Source organism: Mustela putorius, unplaced genomic scaffold, assembly GCF_011764305.1.
Source record: "Mustela putorius furo isolate JIRA1106 unplaced genomic scaffold, ASM1176430v1.1 tig00000275_pilon_pilon_pilon, whole genome shotgun sequence".
Lineage (NCBI taxonomy): Eukaryota > Metazoa > Chordata > Mammalia > Carnivora > Mustelidae > Mustela > Mustela putorius.
In genome coordinates, this window is record NW_025421341.1 from 22,647,114 (window position 1) to 22,665,871 (window position 18,758).

The window sequence follows — 18,758 nt, forward strand, 5'->3', positions numbered from 1 at the left end:
TGTTTGGTTTTGCATGTGTATGAGAGTATATTTGTTTTAACTCTTCTAGTGTGAGAGGCAGGTTCATGTTTTCAAACCTTAAAAGTGGAGAATGGCGTCATGAGCTCCCAAGCCCTGATCCCACAGATTTGGCCATTAAAAACATTTTGTCATTCTGGTTCTACCTATTCCTTCTTTTTTTTTTTTTAAGATTTTATTTATTCATTTGACAGAGATCACAAGCAGGCAGAGAGAGAGAGAGAGAGAGGAAAGCAGGCTCCCCGCTGAGCAGAGAGCCGGATGTGGGACTTGATCCCAGGACCCTGAGATCATGACCTGAGCTGAAGACAGAGGCTTAACCCACTGAGCCACCCAGGCACCCCCTACCTATTCCTTCTTAAATTTTTTCATTGCTGTAGTTTAAAAAGCACTCTGTTTTGGAGTAATTTAAAATTTAAAGAAGAGTTGAAAGAACAGTTACAAAGAACTTGCATATACCTTTCACCCCATTTCACTGATTAACATTTTGCCACAATTGCTTTTACCAGATTTTTCTGAACCATTTATTAGTAAGTTGTAAATATCATGTCCTTTAACCTTTACATACTTGAGAATTTCTTTCTTTTCTTTTTTAAGATTTTATGTGTTTATTCATCAGAGAGAGAGAGAAGCAGAGGGAGAAGCAGGCTCCCTGCTCCCCTGATATAGGATTCAATCCCAGGACCCTGGGTTCATGACCTGAGCTAAAGGCAGATACTTTACCATCGGAGCCACCCACGTGCCCCACGTGGGAATTTCTTACGATCAAGGACGTTCACTTATATAATCACAACATGATTAACAAAATCAGGAAATTTAACACTGATGTAATTCTATTAACTCGTCTGCTGCCCATATTCAAATACTGAATACTGTCAATTGTAATAATTTTTTTTCAAAATGGTTCTCTTTTTTTTTTTCAAATTTTTATTTAAATTCTAGTTAACCTGTAGTGTAATATTTGTTTCAGGAGTAGAATTTAGTGATCCGTCACTTACATATAGCACCCAATACTCATCGTAACAAGTGCCCTTCTTAATACACATTACCCATTTAGCCTAACTCCTGCTCACCTCCTTCCGGTAATGTTCTTTATACCAATTTTTTTTCCTGGTCCAGGATCCAACCAAAGATCATGCTTTGTGTTAGTTGTGTTGTCTCTAATCTAGAACCATCCCTCATCTTTTCCTTTGCCTTTTTGGACATTGATGGACATTTTGAAGAATACAGGCCAATTTGGGTGTATCTGATGATTTCTGTGTCATTTGATTCAGTTTATACATTTTTATTATTTTTTTCAAGGTTTTCTTTATTTGAGAGAGAGTAAGAAAGAGAGATATCATGAGCAGTGTGGAGGAGCAGAGGGAGAAGCAGAGTCCTCACTGAGCAAGGAGCCCGACTTGGGACTCCATCCAGGACCCGGGATCAGGACCCGAGCCAAAGGCAGATGCTTAACCAATGAGCCACCTAGTGCCCCACAGGTTATACATCTTTAGCAGAAACACTACATAAGTAGTGATATGTCTTCTACTGTATCATATATCACATCTCAAGCTAATGATGTCACCTTTTCCCATTACTGGTGAAGTTCCCTTTGATCACATGGTTAAGGTGGTCTGGGCACATTTCTTTTGATGTAGGCTTTTAAAAAAAAATTTATATCTTAGAACAGTTTTAGATTTACAGAAAAGTTGAGCAGATAGTAGAGAGAATTCATATGCTATACCTCTCCTCTACACAGTTTTCCCTTATTATTAACATCTTACATTATTATGATACATTTGTTGTAATCAGTGAACGGATACTGATATCCTATTAACCAAAGCCTGTAATTTATTCAGATTTCCTTGTTTTTTTGTTTGTTTTGTTTTTTGTTTTTGTTTTTACGTGATTTCCTTTTCTGTGCCATGATCTCTGTACACGTTACATTTAGTTGTCTCCTTAGGCTCCCCTGACTACAATAATTTCTCAGAAGTTTCTTATTTTGATGAATTTGTCAATTTTGAGAAGCATTGGTCAGGTATTTTGTAGGATGCCCTCTATTGGAATTTATTTGATGTTTCTCATGGCTAGACTGGATTATGGGTTTTGGGGAGGAAGATCACAAAAGTAAAGTGCCATTTTCATATCCTGTCCAAGCCGTGTGTTATGTATCTGATTTCTGACTGTTGATGTTGACCTTGATCACCTGGCTGAAGTAGTGTTTGTCAGATTTTTCTCTTATTAACTACTTTTGCCCTACTCTACCCTTTCTGCCTTTCCTTACTGTGCTCTTGGAAAGAAGTCACTTTTCACAGCCCCTACTTAAGGAATGGAGAGTTATGCTTCCCCTTCTTGAGGGCTGAGTATCTCTATACTTTATTTGGATTTATTCTGCACAGGAAATTTGTGTCTCTGCTACATCAATGACATATTGAACCATTTATTTATACTAGGGACTCATGGATATTTGTTTTATACTTTTGGTTATAAACCACTACTACTTTATTCAATTTTCTTGCTCAAATTTTTCCAGCTTTGGTCATTGGGAGTTCTTTCAGTTAGCTCCTGTGACACTCCCACTAATGTGATTTTTCTTTCTGGTACCACAAAATGCTTCAGACTCATCTTGTATATTTCTTACCCCCATCCTGGAATCAGCCATTTCTTCAAGGAGCCTCTGTACTTTTTAACGGAGAATGGTATTAGAAAGTAGGACCTGGGTGCTAGATGTGCTCATTGCCTCTATAGTGCTATCCGTATTTTAAAGCAAAAGCAAACCCCTCGCGTCATGTCTAATCGCTAAAAAATGTATGTGAAAAATAGTATTTTCTTTTTAAAGAGATTTCATTTATTTGACAGAGAGAGCACAAGCACAGGGATCAACAGAGGAAGAGGGAGAAGCAGGCTCCCCACTGAGCAGGAAGCCCGATGTGGGTCCTGGGATCATGACATGAGCCAAAGGCAGAGGCTTAACCCACTGAGCCACCCGGGTGTCCCAATAAGGGTATTTTAAAAAAATAAGCAAAATGTCAAAGTATCCTGTAGCTGCCGCAATAAATTACCTCAAATTTAATGGCTTAAAATAAGAGACATTTTTTCTTTCACAGTTCTGGAGGCCAAAAGTTTGAAATCAGGCTGTCTTAAGGACCTCCATTCCCTCAGAAGGCTCTACGGAAGAATCCACTTCTCACTTCTTCCACCTTCTGGTGGCTCCAGGCATTCCTTGGCTTGTGTCCACATCAGTCCAATCTCTGCCTCCTTGGTCACATTGCTGCCTCCTCTTTTCTTTTTTCTTTTCTTTTTTAAAAGATTTTTATTTGAGAGAGAGCACAAACAGGGGGAATAGGAGGCAGGGGGAGAGGGAGAAGCAGGCTCCCTTTTGAGAAAGGAGCCTAATGTGGGGCTCCATCCCAGGACCCTGGGACCGTGACCTGAGCTGAAGGCAGGCACATAACTGACTGAGCCACCCCAGTGCCCCCTCCTCCTCTTTTCTGTGTCTTCTCTCTGTCACATCTCCCTTGGCCTCAGGAAGGATTCCTGCTTTGGGATTTAGGGCCCACTCAGAAAATCCAGGAAAATTCTCTAATCCTCTCAAAATCCTTTCACCATATAATATTTACAGGTTACTGGAATTAGGATATAGCTATATCTTGGGGGGGCACCATTCAGTCAAATGCATAACAAAATAAATAATGGTTTCTTAACATCTGTCTTTGTTCTTAATGTCCCCAGTCCACATTCAGATTTCTCCATTGTTTCAAAAAATATCTTTTACAGTTGCTTTGTTTGAATCAGGATCCAAACAAGGCCCACTCACTGAATTTGATAGTCTCTGGAGTCTCTCACAATCTAGAACACCTCACTTTAAAAAAAAACTCAAATTATTGAAGAAATGAGGTCATTCATCTGTACGTTGGCCCACATTCTGGATTCGTCAGTTGCTTCCTTGCAGTGTCATTATTTCTCTTTATTTTCTATAAACTGGAAGTTGGAGCCAAAGCTTGATTAGATTCATATTCAACTTTTTTTTTTTAAGATTTTATTTATTTATTTGACAGAGAGATCAGAAGTAGGCAGAGAGGCAGGCAGAGAGAGAGGGGGAAGCAGGCTCCCTTCTGAGCAGAGAGCTCCATGTGGGGCTTGATCCCAGGACCCTGAGATCATGACCTGAGCGGAAGGCAGAGGCTTAACCCACTGAGCCACCAGGTGCCCCTGGATTCAACTATTTTTGACAAAAATACACTACTTCCTATTGTATAGTTCAAATTGCATCACATTAGGAAACATAATTTGTAGCTGTCCTGCATTTCATGATCTAAGATTGGTTAAAATCTAAAGGTGATCTTTCCAGTGTAAAATTCCCCCAATCGGTCCTTCAACGGTTTTAGCATCTGCCAATACTGTTGCGGGAATCAATTACTTATTAAGTAAGGTTCCTTGCTTTGGTCTAGATTGTTTTTACTAGGTTAGTTCCACCTTTTACTGTGCCCTTTATTTCTGTAGCCTACTGTTTAGAAAAGACCTTTTTACCCTTCAGCTCTCTTTCGATTTTCTTTTTCTCTTTTTTAAAGGTTATTTATTTGTGAGAGAGAGCAAGCGTGCGCGCACGTGATCAGGGGCGGGGCAGAGGAAGTTAGAAGCAGTCTCCCAGCTCACCAGGGAGCCCGATTGTGAGTGGGGCTGGATTCAGGACCCCAATATCATGACCCCAGCCGAAGGCAGACGCTTAACTGACTAAGCCACCCAGACACCCCTCTCCTTTGATTTTCAAATCCATTTAAACATCGGGGGCACGGTCTACCTTGCCTAAGGAGACGATGAATTGAGTTAGTGTTTCCTAAACATACCTGAAGCCCATAGCTTCAGGTGGTTGTAATAGTACTCTATTGCATAGATTGGAGTTAGGGGAAAGTTGGTTGGAGGGAAATAGCGGATCTGGCGGTGTCTTCTTTTCTGGGGTCAAATTCGAAAGACTTCTGCTGAAAAGGACTACTAAGAAACTTCTTAAAGTCTGAACTCTTTGATTTTAGAGGAGCGGATTGAGACATGGCCAAAGAAAGAGTCCATTCAGGTGAGGTGGTATCAAGGCCCGGAGAAGGCGAGAATCCTGGAATCCCAGATTGTAGTCTTTTATGGTGGTGGTGGGGTGGGGGTGGGGGTGGGGATGAGTGGATGGGTGGATGGATGGGTGGCGGGGGTGCGTCTGGCTTTCTGTCTCGGGACTACATCTCCCAGAATTCCGCGCTCAAGGCTCACGCGCACTGAAGCGACTGCGCATGCGCGAGCGGGTGACGGCCTGCCTTCCCAGGCTCCACAACCCCCGAGATTACGCGCGCCTGCCTCCCGCGCGTCCGCCGCGATCGCCCCTTTCAGGCCCTCGGTCTGTCCGCTGGGGGCGCGCGCAGTGCCTGGCAGGCGGCCTCGGCGCCGGCGGCTGGGAGCGCGGGTCGCGTGGCGGTGCGTGGTTGCTAGGGGCGTCTGAGGCCGCCGGCTTGCCCAGCAGGCCGAGGGAGGAAGCAGCGCGGAGCCGGCGCCGAGCCGGAGCGAAGCTGGGTCCTCTAGGTGAGTGCGACGGCGAAGCCCTGGCAACGACCGTCCGCCCGCCGACTCTCCCGCCTCTCCCTCTTGCCCCGGTCCTTTCGCGCGGGTCCCCAGCCTTCCGGCGGCTCCCGCCTCAGCCCCGCTTCCTGCCCGCCACCTCTCCACATCCAGGGAGGCGAGGGGGCTGCGGCCTTCCACCGGGTCAGGTCCTCACGCGTCCCCGGGACCCCTCTCCCCTCTCCGCCACGCCCCGTGAATTTAGTCAGCCCTGCCTCTGGGTGCCCGAACCCTTGCAGCATCCCCTCACCCTGGGCCTCCGTGCCTCCTCTTTCCCGCCGCGCTGCGGTTTAAATTCTCGCCGGAGTGGGAGCCCAAGCTCCTCTCAATTCGTAGCTGAATCGGAACATGAATGCCCACTTTTTTCTTTCCCCATCTTTAGAAGCTATAGAGAAATACTTTCCTAAACTGTAGAGTTTCGAACAGAATTTGAGATTTTGTAAATTTAACCCCTCATTTATCCATCCCTTTATGTAAGCACTCACTCAACAATTTTTTACAAACATCGAGAAATATTTAGTGAACCAAGGCACTGTGGAAGGCGCTGGGGGTGGCAACAGTGAACAAAGCAGGCATGTCTTCACGGAGCTTATAGTCTAGGGGGGATTTTTAATCAAGTAAACAAACATTTGCCATACTTTGTGGTGTGTGCTCTGAAAAAAACATTAGAATCATTGTTAACCCAGACTTGCTTGGAAAAATACACAATCCCTATTCCTTGGTCTTCACATTCTTACTCTGGATCCAGAAAATGTTTTGATCTTTTATGGAGTCATCCTTGCTCCCTCAGGTACTCTAGATCACATCTTTCTCAACTTCATCACCTGTTGATTTAGCCAATCATATGAGACACTGTATGAGACCCACAGGCTTGATGCTGAGAAAGTTACCAACAGCTTATTGGTTGGGCTAAATGGAACCTTGAAAAATTATCAAGTGTCTTCTGGGAATAAAGAAGTTGAGAGCACATTCCAGATACAAAGTAGCTTTAGAAAATATACAGCAAGGCCTTAAAAGAGAATTGAAACAATTTGACAGACCTGAGCTGGGTTTGGGGGTAGCCATCCAATGACAAATAGGAAGAGGAAAATTTATAGGGGTTAGATCACAAAGGGCTAAAGATGCTTTGTTGAAGAGAATGGTATCCTCAGGTTTTTCAGGCAGGGTGATTGGGGCCCAGGACTGCCAAGGAATATATCTGCACATACAGCTTTAGAAGAATCAGTGTCCAAATCCTCAGCTTCCAAATGAATGCTTCTGAAACTGACCTGACAAGAAGAGGTGGGGCCGGAGGGATTGAATATCCCTCCCACCTCCCAAATTATAATGTTTTGTCCCAAGTGTAAAAATTTCAGGTGGGTGGCTCAGTTAAGCATCTGCCTTCAGCTCAGGTCATGATCTCAGGTCTGGCTCCCTGCTCAGTGGGGAGCCTGCTTCTCCCTCTCCCTCTGCCTGCTGTTCCCCCTGCTTGTGCTTGCTCACTCGCTTGCTCTCTCTGTGTCAAATAAATAAAATCTTTAAAAAAAAAAAGCAGTTTGCCAAGTGGAGTCTTAGGAAATACTGATTTCAGGAAGTCCTTCTTTGATGATTAAATTACTTTGGAAAACTCAGAAGGCTTCCTGTCTTCCACTTATACACATTGCTATTAGGGTGAGTCTTGATTGGTATTGTGGTATTCTGAATTCAGACAAACTCAGCAGTTAAATGTGGCTAGAATGTTTTTTGGGACCATGGGTTTTTCAAGCTATAGGATAAAACTTGCATAAAAAATTTTTAAAGAGGTTTCTTTTAATTTAGGTGTGTGTTTTTCAGTAAGGTAGCTAAAAATTATTTTACCAAATCATGAAATGCTTATTCAAATTATAGTTAATCCTTAACTTAGCTCTTTTTATAGAATGCTTAGTAGATTCGACCTCTTTTTAACAAAAGAATAAGCTTGTTTAAACTTGTGACGAGAAACTTTAGAATTAAACTTAAATGTGCAAGGAATACATGATTTAAATTCCTTTGGGGATACATGAGTAAAACCATTTGAAGAGTATGTTGCAGGAAAACCATGGAAAAGATAATTAGCAGGAAGATGACATTAGATTTGTAATTTGGGGTTCTTGTAGCATCAGTGTGTGGGGTTGAATAGGAAGGATTTTAGACTGGAGGCAGGGAGCCAGTTAGAAAACTGAGACAAGTCTAGTGATGATGAGGGCTCTATGTTGGCTGCAGTGGGCATGGAGATGTTAAAGATGGTGGAATAGACAAGGCCTGGTGGCAAAATAGATATACAGAGAGTGGGACAAGAGCAGTTTGGAATGATCCTAAGTTCAGACTTTAGTGACGGGGTGGGTGGTGATGTAGGAGAAACTATTAGGAGGAAGGGCAGATTTGAGGAGAAAGATAAAGGGGTTCACTTTGGACATGACAAATTGAGGTCCCTGCAGCACATCTAGGTAGAGAGGCCCAGGAGGTTGTTCTGTAGGTCTGGAGCTCTCCTGACAGAAGTCTGGGGATGATAAAAACTTGAGAATGGAGGAGGTGGTTGCAGTCATGGGATGGAAGAGACTGCTCTAGGAGAGTTTATTGAATACTGACCGTGTGACGGGCAGAGTGAGAAGACTGAACTCTTAGGAACACCAACACTGAGAGAGTAGGTGCAGGGAAAGGTATGCAAGTGAATTTATTACCAAATACAAAAATGAGCGTATAAGTGAAAGGTCACTTGCTAAGCAGCTATATCTGGATGAAGCCTTAACTTTAGGATCTGACACTCACGCTCTGGAGTTGAGTTTACATTCCTTTGTGAACTTGAACTGTCTGATTATAGGCTTCCTGGATTCCAGCATGGGATCAGATGCTTTGGTTGGTCAGTGAAATGCAGAGAAAATTTTTCTTAAGTGCCCTGAACTTCTTACCCTCTCCTCTGGCAGAACTGGGAAACCAAACTGGGCATTTGGGAATAAATATGGAGAGTGCTCATTTCTCTTAGGCCCTGAAATAAGGAGAAATTTGTCCTTAGGTGCCCTCAGGGATATTCTGGACAGGCAATGGAGTTTTAAACCAGAGGTGCTCAGACTTATTGCTTTTAGGACTCCTTTATGCACTTCAGAACCTCTCCGGGACCATCAATATATTTTTTAATGTGGGATATATAATCTTGATGTTTATACCATATTAGAAATTTTGAAATAATTATTAGTTTTTTCACTTATCACTTATTAAAAATACTTCTTTTTCCATTTTTTAAAATTATGTTCAGTTAGCCCTCATATAGTACATCCTTCGTTTTTGATGTAGTGTTCAGTGATTCATTAGTTGCGTATAATAGCCAGTGCTCATCACAACACGTGCCCTCCTTAATACCCATCACCCTGTTACCCTACCCCCACCCTATTAATTCATTTAGAAGTACTAAATGCATTACAAGTTGACATAGGTAGAATTTTTATTTTATTTTTATTTTTTAAAAGATTTTATTTATTTATTTATTTACTTGAGCTAGAGCTCGGGAGCAGCGGGTAGGAACAGATAGAGAGGGACAAGCCCGATGAGTCCGGAGCCTAACACGGGGCTCGATCTCATGACCCGGATATATGACCCGAGCCAAAATCATGAGTCAGACCCCTGACCAACTGAGCCACCCAGGTACCCCCATAAGCAGAATTTTTAAAATGAAAAATGATATTGTTTCAAAAAGATTAGTGAGAAGAGTAGCACTGTCTTTGCAAATCTCTTTAACATCTGGCTGTATAGAAGATAGGTGGGTTTTCATATCTCTTTCTGTGCTCTGTCAGTTGTGATGTGTTGCTTTGGTTGAATTACTAAGAAAACCCAGCCTCACAGCCATTCAGTTGGTAATTGTGAGTGTTCTTTGGTATTACACAAAAGTTAACAAGGGATGGTTTTATGGAGGTTATTACAGTGTGGAATGTGAAAATAACTTTTCATACTTCGTTACATTAAAATCCACTGGTCTGTCTGTCTGTCTGTCTCTCTCTCTCTCTTTTTTTTTTTTTTTTTAAAGATTTTATTTATTTATTTGACAGAGAGAGACAGCCAGAGAGGGAACACAAGCAGGGGGAGTGGGAGCCGGAGAAGCAGGCTCCCCACTGAGCAGGGAGCCTGATGCAGGACTTGATTCTAGGACCCCGGGATCATGACCCAAGCCGAAGGCAGACGCCCAATGACTGAGCCATTTTGACTGGGTCTTTTTTTCTTTTTTCTTCCTGTTTGTTTTTGCCGGGGGCCTTTTACCCAGACGTGGTTCTGTAACATTGAGATAGGTATCTGGAAAAGGCTGTTTTCATTGAGTTACACAGCTCTTCCAAATGTTGCCACATTTTATTAACAGTATCCCCCCCCCCCCCCCAAAAATCATTCTTATTATTACCACACTTTCATCAGAAAAATGCTTAACTTTTGGGAAGCTGTCAAACTGTCAAACCAAATTCTAATTTTTCTCTTGAAAACTGAAATTTTATCACTGGCAACAAATACTATCAGTTGTCTTTCTTGAATTGGTTGTCTCACTTTGTTTTGTTTTCTAGAAAACGTTTGCCAAATCCCAAAGTCTGAATAACCCATCACTTTCGTGTCATTTATTCTATGAAGTGAACATCGTGTCCCACAGAAAAATTTTGCAATTCAAACACACAGTGCTTGCCATAGAGGCGGCCATCACCTTCTGTACGCCAAGGAAGTGTTTTACACATGCTCCTTGTGTTGTCACACAGAGCATTAAAAAGATGCACTCCCAGATTGAGATTTAAGATAATCTGTACTTTGTCATCAAGGACATCTTTGGGTAAAGCTGGCATTCCTCTACTGTGTGGTGAGGAAGCCTATGGAGGGTAAGGATCCGGCCCGGTGTGCCGCTGTGTCCGACCTTGCTGAGGCACCGACAGTCTGACCCATCACTGCTTTTGTACCATCATGGAAAGACCGGCACAATTAAAAAGGCAAATCACATCTTAGTTTTGTTGGGAAACTAGTTTCCCTAGCAGACCCTGTGGACAGTACCCTGAGGACCACACTCCACCCTTAGGAGGAGGATGGAGGTTCCTTTCTGAAGGTGGTAATAAGCCAAGGCTCTAGGAGAGCTCGTCACCTAATTATGTTAAGCCTTCAACAGTTTTCACTTTTCAGCAATTTGTAGATTGGCCCTCCTCTGCTCTAGGTGCTGAAAGCTCTGTTTCTCTCCGCTTCGCCACCTCCTTCTGCATTGCCGAACCGTGTTCTGCAAAAGCCATATGTCTTAACCTGTGGTCCTGACCCTCCCTTCTCAAAGGGCTGGGGTTTTGACCTTCCTTGCTCAGTAGGCCTTCGAGAAGTTCATTGCCCCTCCAACTTTGTTTAGGGAGATACAGCTAGGGATTTATCTCCTAAGAGAAAACGAGGATGATTCCTATAATCCTCCCCATTCTTCTTGGTTCCAGGTAAGTCAGTTCTGTCTTCTAAAAGAACTACTGAGCAGTTAAAGCAGTCTCATTGAAGATGTTTCAGGTGGTAGACACTGAACCATTTCTGATGTCCTGAGTTCCCCTGGTGACCGAGGGAAGCTCCTAGGCGGAGGAGAGTGAGGAAACTACAGGTCCCAAGAGCCACACACACACACTCCTGTAATACAGGAGAGCGATTTTAATCAGCAGGTAATGAATAATTGCTTTCTGTAGAAATAGATACCTCGTCCCAGCTGGTCTGGGCCCGGCCTCTAGAGACTTGGTGTCTTGAAACAACAGCCGTAGATTTTCCTGGCATAGGCTGTTCTTCGTTCACTCTTGACTAAAGAGCAAACTTGAGGCAAAACTACATCTCACAGAGTGGAAGGCACAATGAGATAGGCAGATTCCGAGTGCTGTATAAAGATGACGAAGCAGGTTGGTGTGATTCCTGAGGCTGGCCGCTGAGACTGCAGCCGGGGACGGCAGTTGGGATTCTACTTACTGCAAGACGCCTGTACTTGGTCAGCTGGGTGCTGGGAGGGGTGGGGATTGGGTTGAGTCCGGCCTGTAAATAGAAAGGGGTGTTTGAGGCCATTTTCTCTTTAGAATGCTCTGCGGTTCTTCATCCTCCTTTCTTACTCTTTAGTCGATATTTTTGGTTTGTTTTATTTTTAACAGCTTTGTGGTGGTGTAACTGATAAGGAGTGGGTCCATCACACCAAGTCAATTGTTTTTGAAACTTTGTTCCGGGGGCCAAGTGCCCTACTTGGTCCATAAGTTGTTTGGGGAGGAGACCTGGCCGGCATTGCTGAGAAGCAGGCCAAGCTGGGGCAGTGATCTTCCCCGCTCCTACCAGATGTGCTTTGTTCCTGTCTGTTATAGGTACCCAGGGATTCCCTATAGAAGCCATCCGTGTGGGTTATGAGGCATCTCCATGTGAAAAGAGAAGAGTGGGGAGAGTAGCCTTTGGGTAAAGTATCAAGTTAGAGGGCTCGAGATGCAGGACATACTCATGGAGGGGGTGGGGCTTGAGCTGTGCCTGGAAAAGGTAAAGAAAATGTACTGATTCAGAAGGGAGAGGCTGAGTGGAGCAAAGGCCTGCAGACAAGTTTGAAAGGTTTATTCTAGGAGTTTAGTGTTTAAGACGAAGCACAGTTCATAGGGCAGAGTTTACCGTGGAAGGAGGTGGAAACTCCTTCCAACCCAAACTAAGAAATCTAGATTATATTTGCTGATTCAGGTGAGAATCATTTGGAATGCAGACTCCCAGCCCTACTCCAGACTCACACTGAATCTACTCTGAAGATGGGACTTGGGAATCTGCAGCCCATGTTTGTTCTGTTTTGTTTTTTATTTTTATTTATTATTTATTTTTATTTTAAGTAGGCTCCCCGCCCGGCATGGGGCTTGAACTCACGACCGACCATGAGATCAAGAGTCACACACTATACTGACTGAGCCAGCCAGGTGTCCTGTACCCAGTTTTGTTGCAGGTGATTGGTGGGTGGCTATGATATTTAGTGAGGACTCCTAGGAAATTTTTGAAAGGGGAGTAACCTGATCAAGTAAAATCAATTAGAGTTAATCTGGAGGTTGCCTATAGGGTGAACTTGGGAAGGGCGGACCCTGGAAACAGACCTCAGTCTGGGTGTTAACTGCAGTGGTCCGGCTCTGGGGAGGGGTGGGGGGATAAGTGGAAGAAGCATGCTAGGGAGAAAGAATCTCTCTCAAGTTTTATAACTAGCTTGGCTCTGGAGAATTAGGGAAAGGAAGAAGTCAGAAGTGGCTTAAGTGTTCCTCTTAGGCGACTGAGAGAAGCTTCCACTGAAAGAAATGGAAGGTCAAGTGTGCAAAGCTGGTGTGACAGGCTTGAAGAGGTCGGATATGCATGTGGAAAAGGTGGCGGAGACAGTTGGTGACGAGGACATGAAGCTTGAGAGAGGTCGGGTCTCAAGAGTGGAGTTTTTGCGGATAATGGTTGAAATAGCGAGAGCAGATTGGTTGGACCTGGGAGGGAAGATAAAACGGGAGCCATGGAGGACTCTGGAGGGGGCACCATGGGGAAGAAAAGGTCACCCTGAAGGAGCTGGTGTGGTTGTGGCTGAGTTCCTGCACTGAGGAGAGAAGTAGCAGCAAGGAGACGGTGGTGGGAAAAGAGAAGCTAATTCATCCGCAGGGGGCCCGCAGTGGCCGTGCTGGGTTTTACCTCTATAGATGCATGTGTGTATTCGGCAAATATTTCATGAGCCCTGATTACATTTCCAGGGCTGGGCATAGACTGTGTAAATAAGGTCCCAGTTCTCAAAGAGCTTTCATGCTGGAAGAGAAGATAAACACACAACAAAGGAATGCAGAAATAGGTGAAGTTTCTACTTTGAAAATAATGAACAGGGTTTTTGACTCAGTGATTCATTTATATAGCCAGAAAATAAAATGATCAAAAAGGTATACACGCTTAGCTCGCATACCCCATTGGTATCCTTTATTTAAAAAAAAAAAATCAGTTCCCATTTATTCTTCCACCATTTCTTTAGCAGTTATAAGGAAATATTAACAATGAGTAATTTCAACTAGTAGAAGAGTGAAACAGATTGAAATAAGGTAATGTGATAGGGACTGATCGGGGGTGGGGCAGTATTGGTGTTGACAGGCTCTTTGGGCTGGTGGTGGTTGCCCATAGCTGAGTGAGGGAACTGAATGTTTCAGAGGGAACAACAAGGCCCCTGGAGCACAGGTGGGAACAGGCCTGCTGAGGAGGAAGAGTGACTTGCATAAGGTCGGGGAGAGAGAGAAAAGGAGTCAGATCACGTGGGCCGTGGAGCCATCGGATAGCTTTAAGTACATTCTAAGAAGAGCACCTCAACCACAGTCTGGAGAATTGATTATAAAGAAGGCGTTAGGAGTTAGAAGCAGGGGAAACCAGCAGGTGAGAGATGCGGACTAAGGGAATAATGGTGGAAGGGCAGTAGATGGCTCCAGGCACATATACTTGAGGCCGGAAAGACTTGTGGATGGAGTGGGTGAGTAGGAGTGAAGATCGGAGGTCGGGGTGAAATCATTACCCAGGGCATGTTGGGAGTTTGGGTGTTGTATCAGTGCCTGTTCCAGGGACTCAGACCCTTCTGCCTGCAAATGTTTTTTTTTTTTTTTAACTGAAGTCTTTTTGTGCAGTTGCAGCTTATTTACTGTCCCTGACTCTGTAAGGTTAATTGGCTTTAAAAGTGAGTCAATTAAGTGAGGGATGTGATTGATGCCTTCTTATCTCAGCCCTGCTCCCATTGTCCTTAGCATGACTTTATTAAAATCTGACATTCTCATCTAATTTCAAGGAGATTAAGAGGAAACATGTTATCTTCTTGAATCATAGAAAACCTTGAGTTTCCCATTTTGTCCCTGTGATCCCCTGAGTCTAGCCAGCCCCTTGTCTCAGCCTCTCGGTTTCTGTTTCCCAGATGATGGCAGCAGTAACTGCTTTCTAGGTTAAAGGCAAGACAAAGACTTGTGTTTTGTTGAGCAGTGAGATTTTTCACATAGAATCAGGTTTAAACAGCATGTCTCTCCTAAAAAACCAGATGTCCCTGACACTGTGCGTTGATGGGCCCCAGGGAAAGTGCTGTTGAACATCAGCTGCCAGGCTCTGGTGTTTGCCTTCTCCCTCGAACTCCCCTTAAGCCAGAGTTTGTCAGTTCAGGGGCCGATTAGAGCAGAGTGTGCTGGGTCGCTGGCTCATAAGTAAGGTGACTACACTGGGAAGACTGATGTCCTGGGGATGCCCTTCATAAGGCAGGTGGCCTTAGTTCTTGAACCTTAGTGATGGCAGGTGGATCCCTACTAAGCCAGTGATGGCAGGTGGATCCCTACTAAGCCGGCTTCAGGTTATGGAGCGGAGGAGTGAGTCCTGCTTCATTGGCGGGAATCACTCCCTCATAAAATCCATTTCTGCCAGTCTTCTTTCAAAGAATTAAAGGTGATTGTGGACTGCCTGCCTCCTAGTCTGAGGAAAACCAAACTTCCCTTTAAAAGTTGTAATAAACTTTTTTTTTCCTTAACTTTTTAAATTTTGAAATGATTTCAGACTTGAAAAAAGCTGCAAAAATAGTACGAAGAATTCCTTTTTTTAAAAAAAATTTTATTTATTTATTTATTTAACAGACAGAGAGAGAGGGAATACAAGCAGGGAAAGTAGGGGTGGAAGAAGCAGATTCCCTGCCGAGTAGGGCACCCAGTGCGGGACTCAATGCCAGGACCCCAGGACCATGACCTGAGCTGAAGGCAGACACTCAATGACTTAGTCACCCAGGTGCCCCCAATTTACTGTTTACCCAAGTTGATCAAATGCTACTATTTTATCACACTTGCTTTAGTGTTCATAAGTGAGCTACGAATTGTTTTTTGAAATGTTTGGCAGTAGCTTGCAGGCATGAAACCCCTTCATATCTGAATATTTCCTAAAAACTTCCTGTTTTCTAAAACAATGATATTCTCTTAAATCGACACAGTATATTGATCAAAATCAGGAAACTAATGTTGATATAATACCATATACTATAATGTTATTATCAGATCTACCTTATTTGGATGTTGTCAGTTGTCCTGTCACTGACCTTTTTTTTTTTTTTTTTAAGATTTTATTCATTCATTTGACAGACAGAGATCACAAGTAGGTAGAGAGAGAGAGGAAGAAGCAGGTTCCCTGCTGAGCAGAGAGCCCAATGCGGGGCTTGATCCCAGGATCCTGGGGTTGTGACCTGAGCTGAAGGCAGAGGCTTTAACCCACTGAGCCACCCAGGCGCCCCTGCCCTTTGTTTTTTAGCAGCACACACTGCGTTTGGTTGTCTTGTCTTTTTTGCCTCCTGTAAGTGGAATAGTTCCTCAGCCTTTGTCTTTCATGAGCTTGACACTGTTGGAGAGTACAGACTAGTTATTCTGTAGAATCACCTTCAACTTGGTCTTGTCTGATATTTCCCTTTGTATTCAGGTGGTGCATTTAGGTCAGGAAATCACAGATGTGATGACGAGTCCTTCAGTGAGTCCCGTCATGAAGGGCCTTGTGCCAATTTGTGCTCTTCCTGATGATGGGAACTTTGATCACTTGATTATGGTTATGTCTGCCTGGTTTTTCCACTGTAAAGTTATGGGTTTGGGTTTTTTTTTTCAAGATGTATTTATTTATTTATGTGAGAGAGGGGGGTACACATGGCTGGGAGCGGGGAGAGGGAGAGAGAAACAAAGCAGACTCCATGCTGAATGTGGAGCTGCCGTGGAGCTTGATCTCATGACTCTGAGATCACCATCTGAAATGAAACCAACAGCCCAAGGCTCAACAGACTGGACCACCCACGCACCCCAAGTTGTTTCTTTTTTCCCTTTTGTAATTAATAAATATCTGTGGAGAGGTATTTTGAGACAATAGAATGATCCCATTTCCCAGTAATCTTTCACCCACCAATTTTAGGATCCATTGATGAGTTTTGCCTGAAGCAGTTATTTTCATGGAGGTTGTCAGTGGTGATTTTCTGTTCTTATCCATTGGAATTCTTTTGTGAGGGAGCGTTGTTCCTTCTCCCCCATTCATTCATTCATTCTTTTATTTATTTATATCACTGTGGATTCATGGATTCTTGCTTTACGTAGTCTGGTACTCATTTATTTTGCTGCTCGGGTTGTCCCAGATTTGGTTAGAGGGAGCCTCTTTAGGCCCTTTAAGTCCTTTTTTTCCTCTTCCACCTTTATTGACTTCATTGAGGTATAATTTACATACCATGCAATTGATTCCTTCACTGTAAAAGTAGAGCACAATCACTTTTAGTAAGTTTGTACATTTGTGCAATCATCACCATCATCTGGTTTCAATTTTTTATTTTATTTATTTATTTATTTATTTATTTTTAAGATTTTACTTATTTATTTGAGAGAGAGAGATTGAGCAAGAGCACGCAGAGAGAGTGACAAGGAGAGGGAGATTCCCCACTGAGTGGAGAGCCTGATGCGGGGCTTGATCCCAAGACCCTGAGATCATGACCTGAGCCAAAGGCAGACACTTAACCATCTGAGCCACCCAGGTGCCCCCACCATCTGCTTCTAGAACACTTTCATCACCCCATAAAATTCCCTCATTCCCAAATATAGTCATTCCTTGTTCCTACCCTCAGCCTCAGGCAACCACTGATCTACTTTCTATCTCTATAATTTTGTCTTTTTTAGAAATTTTATAAAAGTGGAATCCTACAATATATAGTCTTTTGTGTCTGGCTTTTTCTTAGCAGAATGTTTTTGAGGTTAATCTAGGTTGTTGTCTTTTATTGCTGAGTAACATTCCATTAAATAAATATATCATATTTTGTTTATTTACCAGTTGATGGACATCTGGATTATTTCTAGTCTTTGCCTATTAAGAAAAATGCTGCTATGCATATTAGTATTTAAGTGTTTGGACATAATGCTTTAATTTTTCTTTGGTAGATACTTGGGAGTGGAATCGCTGGGTCATTATGTATTAGTTTTTACAAAACTCATGTTTTTTTTTTTTTAAGATTTTATTTATTTAACAGAGAGAGAGACAGATCACAAGCAGGCAGAGAGAGAGGGGGAAGCAGGCTCCCTGCTGAGCAGAGAGCCTGATGCGGGGCTCGATCCCAGGACCCTGAAATCATGACCTGAGCTGAAGGCAGAGGCTTAACCCACTGAGCCACCCAGGCACCCAAAGCTCATAATGGTTTTCAAAGTGGCTGTATCATTGTATCATTGTATGTTCCCATCAGCAATGTAGGAAGATTCCAATTTCTTCAGATTCTGGTCAACACTGTTATCAGTCCATGTTGGTTATAGCCAACATGGGTGATATATAGCCAACATGGGTTATATATATATATATATATATATAGTGGGTATCTTATTGTGGTTTTAATTGTCATTTTCCTAATGACTGAAGATATTGATCATCTTTTCTTATGCTTATTAGTCACCTATGTATTTATTTAGTGAAATATTTATTCAGATGTTTTGGCTATCTTCAAAATTGCCTACTTATATATTTTTTTAATTGGGTTGGTTTTCATCTTCTTGAGATGTGAGAGTTCATAGCATATTTTGGATACAAGTCCATTATAATTGCAAATATTTTCTCCCAGTTTGTTGATTTTTCTTTTCATTCTCTCACTGGTGTTCTTCTAAATTCTTCATTGATATAATCCACTTAATAGCTGGACTTTTTATTTTAAGATTTTATTTATTTGACAGAGACAGCAAGAGAGGGAACACAAGCAGGGGGAGTGGGAGAGGGAGAAGCACGCTCCCTGCTCTAGTCCTGATGCGGGAATAGGTCCCAGGACCCTGGGATCATGACCTGAGCTGAAGGCAGATGCTACCCAGGCACCCCAGCAGCTGGACTGTTAGCATATTTTCTCTTAAAAATTTTCAGTTGCCCAAAGTCAGTAACTTTTCCTCCTATGTTTTCTGCCTGAAGTTTTATAGTTTTAGTTCTTATATTTAGCTCTCTGATCCAGTTTCAGTTAATTTATGGTATAAGGTAAGAGTCTGAGTTTGTTTTTTTATACGCAAATAGCCACTTATTCCAACATCATTTGTTAAAGGTTATCATTTTCCTCATTAAGTTGCATAGGCAACCTTATTGTGAATTAATTCACCATAAATGGAAGGGTCTATTTCTAGACTCTGTTTGGTTCTGTTGATATATATGTCTATTCTTATGCAAATACCACATTATCT

The 18,758-nt window shown here is 42.9% G+C and overlaps 1 protein-coding gene across 2 annotated transcripts in view; it reads left to right on the forward strand.

Annotated features, from left to right (window-relative positions):
• Positions 1-5,292: 5,292 nt before the first annotated feature.
• TTLL4 (tubulin tyrosine ligase like 4) overlaps positions 5,293-18,758 on the forward strand; it is a 34,443-nt gene continuing 20,977 nt past the window's right edge. For both annotated transcript variants that reach the window (XM_004762778.3, XM_004762779.3), the window contains exon 1: positions 5,293-5,562. The gene's annotated coding sequence lies outside the window, so the exon portion shown is untranslated. The remainder of the gene's footprint in view (positions 5,563-18,758) is intronic.